General features: G+C 44.8%; 1 long non-coding RNA gene across 1 annotated transcript; it reads right to left on the bottom strand.

The window, feature by feature from the left end:
- Positions 1-1,026: 1,026 nt before the first annotated feature.
- LOC123101629 (uncharacterized) lies at positions 1,027-2,288 on the bottom strand. The gene is made up of 3 exons (XR_006448600.1): positions 2,010-2,288; positions 1,615-1,857; positions 1,027-1,521 (listed from the first exon to the last, which is right to left on the bottom strand). It is a non-coding gene; the product is annotated as an uncharacterized lncRNA (long non-coding RNA).
- Positions 2,289-15,114: the final 12,826 nt, after the last annotated feature.

Below are 15,114 nucleotides of genomic sequence, written 5' to 3'. Positions count from 1 at the left end.
TTACATAATAAACAGGAATAAATTGCAAAGTCAAATAAGGTATTATAAAATTTTGGAAAATGATCACTTAGAAACATGTAATATAATTTCTTAATTATAGTTGTGTGAAGATGCATTCTTAATTTGGGACTCCTATGTTAATGTATTACCATCAGATATTTTCATAATTATAGCACACGAAGTTTTTTATCCATTGTCGATGGTTGTGTTGCTTTTCAATATTTATTCCACCAAGAATTATCTCAGAAGAATATTACAAATTTTCTTCTTTCTTACAATATATATGAGGTTTAGTTAGGTTGAAATTACAGTATATGCACAACGTCCTGCCCATATGGTTTATATTTAGTAAGGTTGAAAATTACTACTATATTGCATTGACATTTTTTTTATTTGCCACCTGCCACAAATTTATTATCCATCAGAATTGCACAATACATAAGTAAGAATAAATTAAAATAATTATAAACAACTCAAAACCTATAGGGAGTAAATTGAAGGAAAATATGAGCAATTTCAGGGAATAAAGAAACTTGAAGTGATTACTTTTTAAAGATCCAAATTCATTGAACTGTGTTGTGATTATTTTATAAAATTAGGCACAAAAGTAGACAAAATCGCATCAAACAAATACTAAAATAGGGTAAATTGGGTGAGGGCAGCTGGATTAGGAGAATTCATGACGATAACAAAGGCAGCCTAAATCATGCAAGATAATTTCTGAAGATGCAATAATAAAGCTGCAAATATTTGTATGGAAAGAGAAGTTCTGGAACCTGTCAAAGCGGACGACAGAAACTGTACGAAAACTAAGCCATTTTAACTATTTTCAACAATCATTACTCCATACGCACAACCTGAATGTTACTCCACGGTTGTTCTCCTATGCAAGGCATCAAAAACATGACATTAGACCATGTATAGGCAGTAAAATAGAGGGCTGATTTCTGCGGACGAAAAGGACAGACTGTATACAAATTTGAGTACCATACACACAACACGTACGGACAGAAAAATAGAGGATTCAACTGATTCCATGGGCTAACATTTGGTGGCATATGAAAACATCTATAAAGCCTGCTCTAAACCTCAAAGTACTCGAACTTGATAATTAACATACTGGTATTTATGTGTTATTGTTGTAGTGCAGCTGCAGGGGTTACATTGTTCTGCTGGAGGCGATGCATATCCTTCTGGCTCTCATCTACACATCTGTAAATCCATCTGTATATTTTACATGATCCGAATGAGTTATTGACTCGTTCATGTAACATTGCAAATGCACGGACTACATAGTGTCGTTGGATGAGGTGCACGCCAAACCTTGTGGATGGACGATCGACAAATCCAGGAAGTTAGCCCAATCATTTACATGGACAACGGTATTCGAAATAAATATTACACTGTAGACATATTCGAGAAATCCGAAAAGTTAGATGAGTTGGATTGTATATTTGCAGGCTGCGGTGTTTATCCAACCCTGTTTGTAGTACACTTTCAGCAAAATGCAGAGCTCCAAACCTGAACAAAAAGAAAGCAGACAAAGTAAACCTTTCAACATAATGGAACTAAAGAAGAAGAAGAAGAAGTTGTCGTAGGTGTTCATGGATTCACTTGATGATGATTTTCCGCCAATTGTTCCGGCTCTTCCATGGCCAAGAACACCACAATATGAAAACACAGCTTGGCAGCGGCAGCACATACAATTTGATGCCTCCTCATGGATCACACATGGTGCCCACGCAGAACATGCACAGTGTGAGGAGGGGGTACATCAGGCTGTGCTATATGGTAGTGGTACTGGAGGAAGTCAAGCACAGGCGTGTGGAGCAGGTGGACCTCCGAGAGTGGTGGCAGCTACATGGAGGAGGAGAGCTATTGAACATGTGTAGGATAAAAAAAATCAGAAACCTACAGCTGATTATATTACATCCAGTGTTCCTCTTTTAATTATCAAAAGAACAAAATTCTCCTCCTACCAGAGATAATAAGTGCAATCCAATACATACCTTTGCAATTGAAAGGACATCCGAGATGAGCCTCCTCGTCGAGTCAGAATCTCAGATGTGGAGACGCATATTGAAGAACACAACAACGGCCAGGCAAGATGATGGCGAGCTGGTCATACCTAACCTTGTAATAATGAGACCATGAAGAATGAGTACTGCAGCCAATTGTTTGTAGGAGAACGTAGCCTCTAAGATCAAACCCTCATGCTTCAGGGGAGGCGGCGGAGAAGCATGAGAGACTTTTTTTAGTCTAGCATGAGAGATAGATGAAGTTAGAAGTAGGCATTTAAGGAGGGTCTAATTCCTGCGAGGAAAGAGGTAGAGGAAGACATGACGTGAGATTCCTCTATTTTCTTTTGACGGGACTCCTCAATTTTTTTTAGTCGGACTTGGACGTGGGACTCCTCCATATAACGATGTACGGTTAGATTGGCAATGCCTAGGATATCTAATGGGCATAATTTGTTTTTACAGGATCTATTTTCTTTTGACGGGACTCCTCATTTTTTTAGTCGGACTTGGACGTGGGACTCCTCCATATAACGATGTACGGTTAGATTGGCAATGCCCAGGATATCCAATGGGCATAATTTGTTTTTACATGATTAAACGTAGAGCCTCTAATGGTGCCTCCAATTAGTAAATATAAGATTTGTCATTTTTGCCATGATTAATGTGTGCTGCATATGAGCATGAGTTCTACATGTGTTCCGTTATATGCCATGCCATCCTTACAGGGGTGTATGCCACGTAATTTTGTGATCAATGTGGTGACTAGCACAAGCATGCAAAGTAGCTCTCGTGATGTTGCTGATTTCAGGGACTTAGAATTTCACTAAGTCCTTTTCCTGCTGTTATTTTTATGCCATGTATTCTTGTTGCTATAGAGTGATCCATGCCTCTTTTGAGCATGTTCAGTAAGGATGATTTTGAGATATTGTTATGCTCTATCCATCCATGTCTTTGTTTGCAATTATGGAGTGCCCTAGCATGACTCAATCTTGCTCTACTTTTGCTATAAAATGTTCCTGACAGATTGTTTACATGTTAATCAATTTTGCCAAGGTTCTTGTAGTTGATCCATGCATGCTATGAGATTGTTCTTGCCATCCTTAGCTTCTTGAACATGTCTTCTTGCTGAAAGTATGCTTAGTTTGTCATGAAATGCCTTATGGTGAGTGCATCGAGCTCGTAAACATGCCTACGTAACTCTGTTTATGCCATGTCCAGTTTTCTGCTAAGTCTGAATCTGTTAACGAATCTTGCTATGTTTACATGGGTGCCATAATATCTTCCGATCCCTTTTGGCTTATGGTCAGTAAGGGACTTTTGTTATATGCTTTGAGTAGTTTCATGCCATGCCTTGATTTGCCATGATTTGATCCTGTAGCATGTTGTTATCTTGCTCTAAACATTGCTTCCTGATGTTAATTCCTGACATGTTATTTTCACTGTCTGTGATGCTGTTATCTTTTGCACTTTTGCCATGCTTGTTTGAACCTGCTCTTGAGTGATTTAGCCGTAGCTCAGTGTTCATCTTTTGTCAAGCATCTTGTGTAGATCACTGTGATATGCTTTGTTGCTATGTTGGAGTGCAGTAGTTTAGTTTCTTGTTGCATTCTAGATGGCATTGTGTTGTTAATCGCAGGATAGTGCCATTATTGTTTTGCTTGCCATTTGCAAACCGTGCATCCAATTCCGATGATCTTTATATCGATTTTGACCGAAATCATGTCATATTTCTAGAGGCACTCTTGGTTTGCCAAGTTGAGGCCTGGTTCAATCTTTCCCTTCCGGAGCATGCATATGCATTGCATATTACATCCCGCATATCATGCCATGTTTTGCATCATGTTGCTTGCGCATTGCACCGTGGTTGATTGTGTTTTCCTTTGCTTGTGTTCTTGCCTTGGGTAGAGTCGGGAGACAAGTACGTGTTCGAGGAACCCGTTGAGTATGCTTATGAGGATCAAGCTTTCGTCTACTCGAAGACCTTTGCATGCAAGATGACCATACCCTCGAAATCACTTCTATCTTTTCTTATTAGATGCTCGCTCTTTTGCTATGCCTATGTTGCGATACCTACCACATGATTTTCATGCCTCCCATATTGCCATGTCAAGCCTCTAACCCACCTTGTCCTAGCAAACCGTTGTTTGGCTATGTTACCGCTTTGCTCAGCCCCCTCTTATAGCGTTGCTAGTTGCACGTGAAGATTGGAGTGTGTTCCTTGTTCGTATATGATTATTGCTGGGATATCACAATATCTCTTATTTTAATTAATGCATCTATATACTTGGAAAAAGGGTGGAAGGCTCGGCCTTATGCCTGGTGTTTTGTTCCACTCTTGCCGCCCTAGTTTCCGGCACACCGGTGTTATGTTCCTTGATTTTGCGTTCCTTACGCGGTTGGGTCATAATAGGAACCCCTTGATAGTTTGCTTTGAATAAAACTCCTCCAGCAAGGCCCAACCTTGGTTTTACATTTGCACTGACAACCTATCACCTTCCCTTGGGTTCTGCAGACTCAAGGGTCATCTTTATTTTAACCCCCCCTGGGGCCAGTGCTTCTCTAAGTGTTGGTCCAAACTAGAGCCCCTTGCAGCGCCACCTCGGGGAAACTTGAGGGCTGGTTTTAGTTGTATGGATTGCTCATCTGGTGTTGTCCTGAGAACGAGATATGTGCAGCTCCTATCAGGATGTCGGCGCATCAGGCGGCTTTGCTAGTCTTGTTTTACCATTGTCGAAATGTCTTATAACCGGGATTCCGAGTCTGGCCGGGTCTTCCTGGGAGAAGGTACATCCTTCGTTGACCGTGAGAGCTTGTGATGGGCTAAGTTGGGACACCCCTGCAGGGTTTTGAACTTTCGAAAGCCATGCCCGCGGTTATGGGCAGATGGGAATTTGGTAATGTACAGTTGTAGAAAACTTGACACTTAACTTAATTAAAATGCATCAACCGCGTGTGTAGCCATGATGGTCTCTTCTCGGTGGGGTCCGGGAAGTGAACACGGTGTTGGAGTTATGCTTGAACGTAAGTAGTTCTAGGATCACTTCTTGATCATAGATTTTCGAACGTGCTTTGCCTTCTCTTCTCGCTCTTATTTGCATAAGGTAGCCACCATACTTTCTAGTGCTTGCTGCAGCTCCACCTCAAATAGCTTTTACCTACCCATAAGCTTAAATAGTCTTCATCGCGAGGGTGCGAGATTGCTGAGTCCCCGTGACTCACAAATTACTTCCAAAACCAGTTTGCAGGTGCCGATGATACCGTGCAGGTGACGCGACCGAGCTCAAGGAGGAGCTTGATGAAGATCGTGTTCGTTATGTTGTTTCCGTTTCCAGTTGATCAGTAGTGGAGCCCAGTCGGGGCGATCGGGGATCTGTAGCATTAGGGGTAGTCTTCTTTTATTTTGGGTTCCGTAGTCGGACCTTGTTTGTATCTAGATGTTGTAATGATATATTCATGTATTGTGTGAAGTGGCGATTGTAAGCTAACTCTGTACCTCTTTCTTATTTATTACATGGGACGTGTAAAGATTACCCCTCTTGCGACATGCCTACAATGCGGTTATGCCTCTAAGTCGTGCTCCGACACGTGGGAGATATAGCCGCATCGTGGGTGTTATAGGTTGATTCCTCGGGACTCCGCGCCTGCGCTTTCCTATTTAGCACCAAAGAGGAAACCTGCTGTACTGCGCCCACTGGTGCCCACCTGGCCTTGGCCGTCATGCCTTGTGTCATCCAAACCTCACGAGGTCAGGGCTTGCATAGATATCTTCGCTCCTCAGGAGCCAGCCTGAAGAGGCCGCTCCCTCTGGAGGTCTTGGCGTCATCCTCCTCACGAGGCTTGGCCCCTCGCGAGGGTCTTGTGTTGTTGATATTGAAGGTGGGCCGTACCAGGTCGTCAATGGAGCCACGCCGTGGGCCACAGGTAGGCAAGTTTGGGTACCCCCGTCCCAAAACGCTGACAAGTAACGTGAAATACAATTAGTTTCTCCTACTGGTCCCTATGTTCCTTTATATAAGGTGTATTTTTTTATAAAATTCCACAATGGAAGGTGCATTTGTTCTAATTCCCTGTAATTCCGATCGTGGCCCTCTAGAAAAAGGAAAGTAGCTCTCTCCTGATTGCATCTATCTCTCCTTGTAGAGAAAGAGAAGGAAACTATCTCTCTCCCGATTGCGTGTATCTCTTCCTTTCCTAGCCTAAATGATTTACTTGTCGCTAATCTATGAATTATACAAGAGTAATTTCATCCTAAATAGTCCATAATTATGTGCCTTGGTTAACATGCTCATAATAATACACCTTAGATAAAGGAATGGAGGGAGTATATGACAAGCAATGAGGTACCAGGAAACTTAGCTATCTGTGATGGACTCTCTTGAACGCCATCATTATTTATCTCTGCGCGTTTGAGCTATGCATTTGTAGATGGGCCTGGGAGTTGAGCTAGTAGGGCAGTGGCCTGGGTCCAAAGTAGTAGAAGTAGCACAAAAACATTTTTTGAGTGTAGGCTTTTCCCTGTTCATGCCTGCCTACTAGAATCGTCAATGCTTGAAAGGAAAAGTGAAGGAAAAACATAGGAATTGTGAAGTTTCCTATGGTAGTACTATTCATGGATTTGGTTCAAAGGAATGGAGCAAAGGAAAAACCATAGGAATTTTAATATCCACTTGTCCTCCTTTTCAAATGCATATTCATGAAGCACAAGAATAAGAGATAGTAGCATAATAGCATTATAACCGTACATTTTCTTGTGGTTTGACTTAATCTCACCATGCTTCTTTGCATCATGTGATCTTCCAGTTCTTGTGAACCAAACACCCAAATTGGTAGAAATCATGTGTTTTTTAATTCTCTATTTTGCATGTGCATTCCTATCCTATTACTGTGTATTCCCTATCCCTCCATTGTTAGAATCCTCCAATTCAAATGAGCCCTTACAGAATTACTTATCTTACAGATAGTTGTCAATGAAAACCTTGTGTGGTTTGTCCCTCTCATGTTGTGCCGTCATCCACCCCAGCTCAGCTGCCCCAATGACAGAAGGGTCCACCACAGCAGGGATCCGGCCTCCAGACTGTCTTTCACTGCCTCAGATCTTCTTCCCCGCCGTCGACAACCACAACAACTGCATTACCATCATCAACCGAGAAGATGACCCCGAGGACTACACGGGTCCGCAAGAGAGGTCGCACTCTTTCGTGTCTGCTTACATTATGCATCGCTTAATATTAAATGCTACTTTATCGTCATGTTCACCGATTAGACTCTGAGTCGGCTCCAAACTAATGCTCAAACTTGATTTTTTAAATGGTTGTGGGGTACATATCGGGGCCACAATCAATAGTATCTCTCTACTATCTGGTTAATCTTTGGTGTCTACTGTGAGTTTCATGTTGGGTGGTAAACAAATAGTAAAGAAGCCATTATCTGCATTTTTTAACTGAAGCCATTATCTACCTGCTATCATTGGTTTTGGGTCTATCCACAGGTTGCTACCATCACTTTGGATTTCTGCATGCACTCCTTACATAATCTCACTATGTTTTATTCCTATGCATGTCAGTTATTGTACACAATGGAACTGAACATGTAGAGCAAAAGAGACAATCCTTGCATGGCAATAAAATTTCATGCAGATGTCGCTCCATGGTGGGCGCAATGGAAGCCCCCCTCCACCCATTTCGGATTGTAATCAAGAGGAAGATAACAGTTCTGAGGGGTATTCAGAAGGAGAATCCCACTCCTATTTACCCCCTGAGGTCTTCTCTCTAACTTGGCATGCTGATGTTGGTAATATCATGCATATGGTGCCTTGCATTGCTTGCTTTATACATCAAATATGTCATCTGCTTGGTTTAGGCATGCTTTGTGTGAATGCAATCTATTTAGTTTCTTTATCGTATATGTGAATTATGCAACGCCATCTTGTTTAGCCAGGCATCATATATGTGAATTTTGCAATGCCATCCTACTTAGCCAGTCATCTTATATGTGAATTATATCATGCCATCCTTTCTTCATTACGTATTACATTTGTCAACAATGTTAGTACATTCAACTACTCTTCGTGTGCATCAGCCATTCGACACGGTGATGGAAAATTCTGGAGTGCAAACAAGGTCTTCAGAGCAAACTATGATATCTGATGAAGCGCATATCTCGTTGGTTACGGATATTTCCTCAGAGGAGGATTCAGAGACATATGACCAGTCCTATCTCCCCCCCTGAGGTGTATGCTCTAACTTGGTAGGGTTATGTTGCTCATATCGTGCGTATGGTGTCTTGCATTGCTATGTCATTTGATTAGTTTAGACATGCTTTGTGTGAATGCCACCTGTTTAGTGTCTAATTACCATATATGTGAATTATGCAATGCCATCTTGTTGCAAGACATTATATATGTGAATTATGCAATTCTATCTTGTTGTAAGGCATTATATATGTGAATTATGCAATGCCATGTTGTTTAGCCAATCATCATATATGTGAATTATATCATGCTATCCTTTTTTGTATTATGTGTTCCATTAGTCGACAATGTTTGTATATTCAACTACTCTTCCTGTGCATCAGCCATTTGAAGCGGTGATGGAAGTATCTGGAGTGAAAACAAGGTATTCAGAGTAGACAATGCTACCTGCTGAAGCACACATCTTGTTGGTTACAGATAGCTCCTCATAGGAGGATTCAGAGACTGATGACCAGTCATATTTCCCCCTGAGGTCTATGCTCAAACTTGGCAGGGTTATATTACTCATGTCATGCATGTTGTCTTGCATTGCTTAGTTTTTACATCATATATGTGATTGCCATCTGCTTACTTGATTAGTATATAAATCATATATTTGAATTATATCATGTTTACATAGACAACATCTGTCTGAATTATGGCATGCCAACCGATTTAATAAAGGCAACATATAGTCATATCATCTCATCCTGTTTAGTGTTTACAGTCATCATATTTTGAATTATGTCATTCTATCCATGAATTATATCATGCTATCATTGTTGGGGATATGATTACTGAAGGTAAACCGGCTAGGAGTGGCCGGGTTAGCTCCACGAGGATAGAAGCCCATGAAGACATGAAGGTGGTGGCGCTTTACGAAGGCCCAAGGCCCAAAGGCGGGTTAAAGCCTGTAGATGTAAACCGACGCTATCATTTAACTTGTATTGTAAGTTAGAGGAATAGAGACCGAGCCGGACACATCTATGATCCGGCCTCGGGACTCTGTAAACCAGCGGGCGTCGACCTATGTATATAAAGGGACGACCTGACCGCGGTTTGAGGATGATAGACAACAACTCGAGAGCCAGGCAAAGCTGATTCGCTCCCTGGTCATCGAAACCCCAGCAATACCAATCACAACTAGACGTAGGCTTACCTTCATTGAAGGGGCCGAACTAGTATAAAAACTTCCCGTGTCCCCTTGTCTGGTTTTAACCCCTTTAAGCTAACCCATAGCGATGGCTCCACGACTAAGTCCTTTCACGAGGACATCTGCCGTGACAAATCCACGACAGTTGGCGCCCACCGTGGGGCTATCGCACGATGGTTTCGAGTTCTTGAAGGGCAGCTTTGACGGACTCAAGGGATACGCTGTGGGCCGGATGACGAAGAGTCGTCGCGGCAAGCTCTACATTGACGACGCAGGATGGGGTCCCGAGGCCGGTTCAATCGAATACAGGTACCGGGTCCCCTTTGGTGGGATTCACGTCTTCATCGGCAAGATCGGCGAACCGGGCCCTGAGCCGGACACCTGCACTGACATCATCGAGACGGCTCAGCGTGCAAGCCCTTCCCTGGTTTAGCCCACAGCAAGGCATGTTTTCGTAGGTGTCATCCATGGAGCGGAATATGAGGATGGACCGGCATCTGATGGAGAAACCGATGTCTGCTCTGACGACGAGTCTTCAACTAGAGAGACCGAATCGCTGTATCAGTTGCAGGACGGCCAGATTATCGGAGGTTCCGATGGCAACAGTATTCCGGACCCCCTCGATCTGCCAAACTGGGTCGCTATCTTCATGGCCGGTACACAATCAGCACACAATTCAGCAACCGCCGTGGCAATGCTCTCCGGTTCAGCTACAGCAACGCCGGCGGGAGCAGGGGGCTCTGCGCCGCCTTCGGCTCAAGTTCTGTCTGATCTGTTCGACGCTTTGGCAACATTGATGGCCGCAGAGGTGGACGCAGCAGCCCAGGACCAGCACAATGCGGAGATTGCGAAGGTGAAAGATCAGATAACTCAGGCTAAAGCGGACCTAGCAGCAGAGAACACTAGGATGGCTACGGAACGGGCCGAGTTAGAAGCTCAGGCCTATCAGCTTAGGATGGATCAGAATGCCTCAGAGGAAGTCATGAGAAGAACATACTGATCGCATCTCCCGCCGGGTTACGAGCCAAGAAATCTCTTCAACACGCCAGGAGCAGGAACTAGTAACCAGCCAGTGTTAAACCGGACGGAGGCGCCGAGAATAGGAGCGCCAGTTCAGCCGCGCACGATGGACCCGCCTCGTCAAAACAACATCATGCCGCAGTATGTTCCGATGCCCCCGGGGCATTACTCCAACCCGTTGGACAACATTGTGGCTGCCGCTTCACGATTGCCAGCCCTCCCAACCGACGGCGAGTCACCAGTTGCGATTGAGGCACGACGGGCCAGAGAGCTCCTTCAAACAACTTTAAACCAGCAGCAGGCTTACTCGCATAGTCGCGAGAGGATTCATTCCACCCCCCGCCCAAGCCGGAGTTACAGTAGGCATGTTGAGGATGAACCGGCCGTGTCAAGCAGTGCATGTCACCGTAACTCACCGCGAGGGCACAACCCGGCAGGTGGAGGTGTTAATGTGCAGGATGTGGTGGATCATGGTCGTGCACGTCGAGAGACCGAGTTAGCAGCTCTGCATGGAGTTCGTCAACCTACTCCGGTTCACCCTACCACTTCAATGGAGCCTGGTGTGGTCTTTAGTTCCTTAGGGGTGTCGTGTCTCACCCGCGCTTTACGTAATGTGCGACTGCCCAAGGATTTTAAAGGCCCTCGTAAGGTGCCCAATTACATCGCCGATTTGCAGCCAGAGCCATGGGTTGAAAGCTATGAGATGGAAATGGAGATGTTAGATGTGGATGAAGCGGTGTGTGCTAAATACTTCACCATGATGTTGGAGGGGACAGCTCATACTTGGTTAAAGAGCTTGCTAGCTAACTCTGTCGGATCATGGGCCGAATTAAAGCACCGGTTTATACAGAATTTTAAGGACACTTGTAAGTAGCCTATGTCAATTGTGGACCTGGCCGCTTGTGTTCAAGAGGATGGGGAATCTACAACCCATTGGGTGAAGCGGGTCTCAGCTATTCTGCATTCGTTGGATCGCATCAATGCAGATACCGCAGTGTTAACGTTGGAGGGCAATTGCCGGTTTCTACCGCTCAAACAGAAGTTAGGAAGGCTCAAACATCATTGCAATGATATGTCAACGCTTATGGCCGCTTTGGTTACATATGCCGATTCAGATAATACCAAAGACCCTGACTCAGAGGAGGACAAACCGGGGAAAGGAAAGAAAAACAACAACACCAAGGGGCAACAGCATAACCCGACAGGTCATGGGAATAATGGTAAACGCAAGGTCGACAATAGTTTGGACTTTGTGGCTAACACAATGCTCAAGATAACAGTCAGTGTCCTAAGGGCGAGCAGCCCCAGGGGCGGAGGTTCAGGCCCCAATCTGGAGCGCCTGTTAAATCAACCTTGTCCAAAGCATGGATCAAAGGAGAACCCCACGTCACATCTTTGGAAGGATTGTTATATCATGCAAGAATTCAAGAATTCCAATATGTTTCAGTATGACAATGGCCCGCCCGACAGTTCAGGAGGTGTTTTTCATGGGCCGGGTTATGGGGATGGTAGCTCCGGTTCAGGATTTCAAGGCAATCAAACCAGCCATAACAATCAGGGGAACCAGGGCAACCAGGGAGGTTATAACCATCAGGGGAATCAGCAACAGCAGCAGTCGGGTTATCAGAGCAATCCAAAGCAGTTAAATAGTGGGCAGTACCATGTCTTCACCACTAGCTTGTGCAAGCGTGATCAGAAGCTTCACAAGAGGGCCGTGAACTCTGTTGAACCGGTTGTGCCTCAGTATTTGCGCTGGTCTGAGCAACCCATTTTATGGAGTAGAGAGGATCACCCACCCCGGGTTGACAATCAGGGTCATCTGGCCTTAGTGGTGGCACCTCAAGTTGGGGGGTACAAGTTCACCAAGGTGCTCATGGATGGGGGAAGCAGTATCAATATTCTCTACTATGATACCTTCCACCGTATGGGGTTGACAGATAAGAATCTTAAACCATCAAACACCGTTTTTCATGGTGTGGTGCCCGGTAAGTCTGCATATCCAGTGGGCAAGATAGCCCTAGAGGTGGCCTTTGGAGATGATCATGATTCAAGGTCAGAAACATTGACTTTTGAGGTGGTAAAAATCAAGAGTCTGTATCACGCTCTGTTTGGGCGACTGGCTTATGCCAAGTTCATGCCACGATTGTGTTATGTCTACCTGCAGCTTAAGATGCCAGGTCATAAGGGGACCATCACAGTACATGGGAGCAGGAAGATTCCTTTGGAATGTGACGAAGGTGATGCGGCTTACGCTGAGTCGGTTTGTGCCACGGAAGAGCTGAAGTTTTATAAGGACAAAGTTGATCCGGCAGACATGACTTCTTTGAAAAAGCCAACTATGGAGCACAATCCGGCGTTGAAGTTTAAATCGGCCACAGACACTAAGATGGTTGATTTTGTTTCTGGCGATTCATCCAAGCAGTTCAGCATCAGCGCTAACCTGGATCCCAAATAGGAAAGCGCGCTCATCGAGTTCATCCGTGAGAACCGGGACATCTTTGCATGGAAGCCTTCTGACATGCCAGGTGTACCGAGGGAACTCGCTGAGCACACACTTAATACCGATCCTAAGTTTAAACCGGTCAGACAGTTTCTCCGCCGCTTCAACGAAGAAAGGCGCAAGGCTATTGGTGAAGAGGTAGCTCGGTTGTTGGACGCAGGGTTTATCGTGGAGGTCTTTCACCCGGAGTGGTTGGCTAATCCGGTGTTGGTTCTCAAGAAAAACGGCACTTGGCATATGTGTGTGGAATACACAGACTTGTACAAGGCTTGCCTGGCAGATCCCTTTTCCCTCCCTCGTATTGATCAGATTATTGATGCTACAGTGGGTTGTGACCGTTTGTGTTTTTTGGATGCTTATTCTGGTTATCATCAGATCAAAATGGCAGTTAAGGACCAGGAGAAGACAGCTTTTATAACTCCCTTTGGAGCCTTCTGCTATGTCTCCATGCCCTTTGGGCTCAAGAGTGCCCAGGCGACTTATCAACATTGTGTTTAGAATTGTCTTCATAAGCAGATTGGGCGCAATGTTCATGCATATGTGGATGATATTGTGATAAAGTCCAGGAAAGAGGAAACGTTGATAGATGACCTGAGAGAAACTTTTGACAACCTCCGGGTTTACAAGATGATGCTCAATCCGGACAAATGTGTCTTTGGTGTCCTGGCAGGCAAACTCTTGGGCTTTCTGTTGTCAAACAGGGGCATTGAGGCTAATCTGGAAAAAAAATCAGCAATCACATCTTTGGCTAAACCGGCGTGTATCAATGACGTTCAATGTTTAGCCGTCCGGATTGCGGCTTTGAGCCGGTTTATCAGTCGTCTTGGGGAGAAAGCTATCCCTTTATACCAGATGTTAAAGAAAATGGATGACTTTGTCTGGAGCGATGTGGCTGATAAAGCGTTTGAGGATCTGAAGAGGTAGTTAGCTGAACTGCTTGTGCTTGCAGCTTCAATCGATAAAGAGACTTTACTGTTGTATGTGGCTGCTAATGCCAGGGCTGTTAGTGTGGCTATTGTCGTGGAGCGCAAGGAGGCTAGAAAGGAATATCCGGTTCAACGGTCGGTTTATTATATCAGTGAGGTACTTATCGAATCAAAACAGAGATATCCACATTGGCAGAAGCTCGTGTATGGGGTGTTTATGGCAATCCGGAAGCTCAAGCATTATTTTCAGGGTCATCCCATCACAGTGGTCAGTTCAGCCCCTCTAGGAGATATCATTCAAATCAGAGAAGCAACTGGCCAGATTGCCAAGTGGGCTATTGAGCTTGGACCTCACGGGCTCAAATACACACCTCGCACAGCGATTAAATCCCAAGCACTCATGGACTTCATCAATGATTGGACAGAATTGCAGGCACCAGAGGAAAGGCCAGATAACACATATTGGACTATTCACTTTGATGGATCCAGACAGTTGGAGGGCTCGGGGGCTGGAGTCATATTAACTTCCCCACGAGGTGACAAGTTTTGTTATGTCCTCCACTTAATGTTCCCTTGTACTAACAATGCAGCTGAGTACGAGGCCTTACTCCATGTTCTTCGGATGGCTAAGGAGATGAACTTAAGCCTGGTTAAGTGCTTCATTGACTCAGATCTGGTGGCTCGACAGGTATCTGGCACTTGGGATTCTAAGGACCCACTCATGACTGCATATCGACGAGAGGTGGACATCGTGGCTGGTCATTTCAAGGGTTATCAAGTTGACCATATAGACCGGCGAAAGAATGAAGCGGCGGACGCTTTAAGCCGCCTTGGCTCCCAGCGTAAACTGGTCCCACCCAATGTCTTCCTCGACGTATTGCATAATCCGTCGGTCAAGATACCAACAGAGGAGGAGTTGGCTATTCCTGACCCGGAGGCTCAATTGGTGGCAGCTTTGCATGTTATACCGGATTGGACAATCCCGTACCTAGCTTACATGAACCGGGGCGAGTTACCAGAGGATGAAACCTCGGCCCGTCGGATAATCCGGCGTTCCAAGTCAATGACCATAATCAATGGGGAGTTACATCGTTACAGCGTCACGGGAGCAATTCAGCGTTGTGTATCTCCTCAAGAGGGTTGTGAGATTTTGCGAGAGATCCACTAAGGAGATTGCGGTCATCATGCCGGTTCAAAATCTTTGGTGGCTTAGGCTTTTCGTCACAGTTTTTATTGGTTAACAGCTCACGCTGATGCTGAGGATT

The sequence above is a fragment of the Triticum aestivum genome, chromosome 1A (genome assembly GCF_018294505.1).
Source record: "Triticum aestivum cultivar Chinese Spring chromosome 1A, IWGSC CS RefSeq v2.1, whole genome shotgun sequence".
NCBI lineage: Eukaryota > Viridiplantae > Streptophyta > Magnoliopsida > Poales > Poaceae > Triticum > Triticum aestivum.
This window is presented reverse-complemented; position numbering and strand designations above follow the sequence as displayed.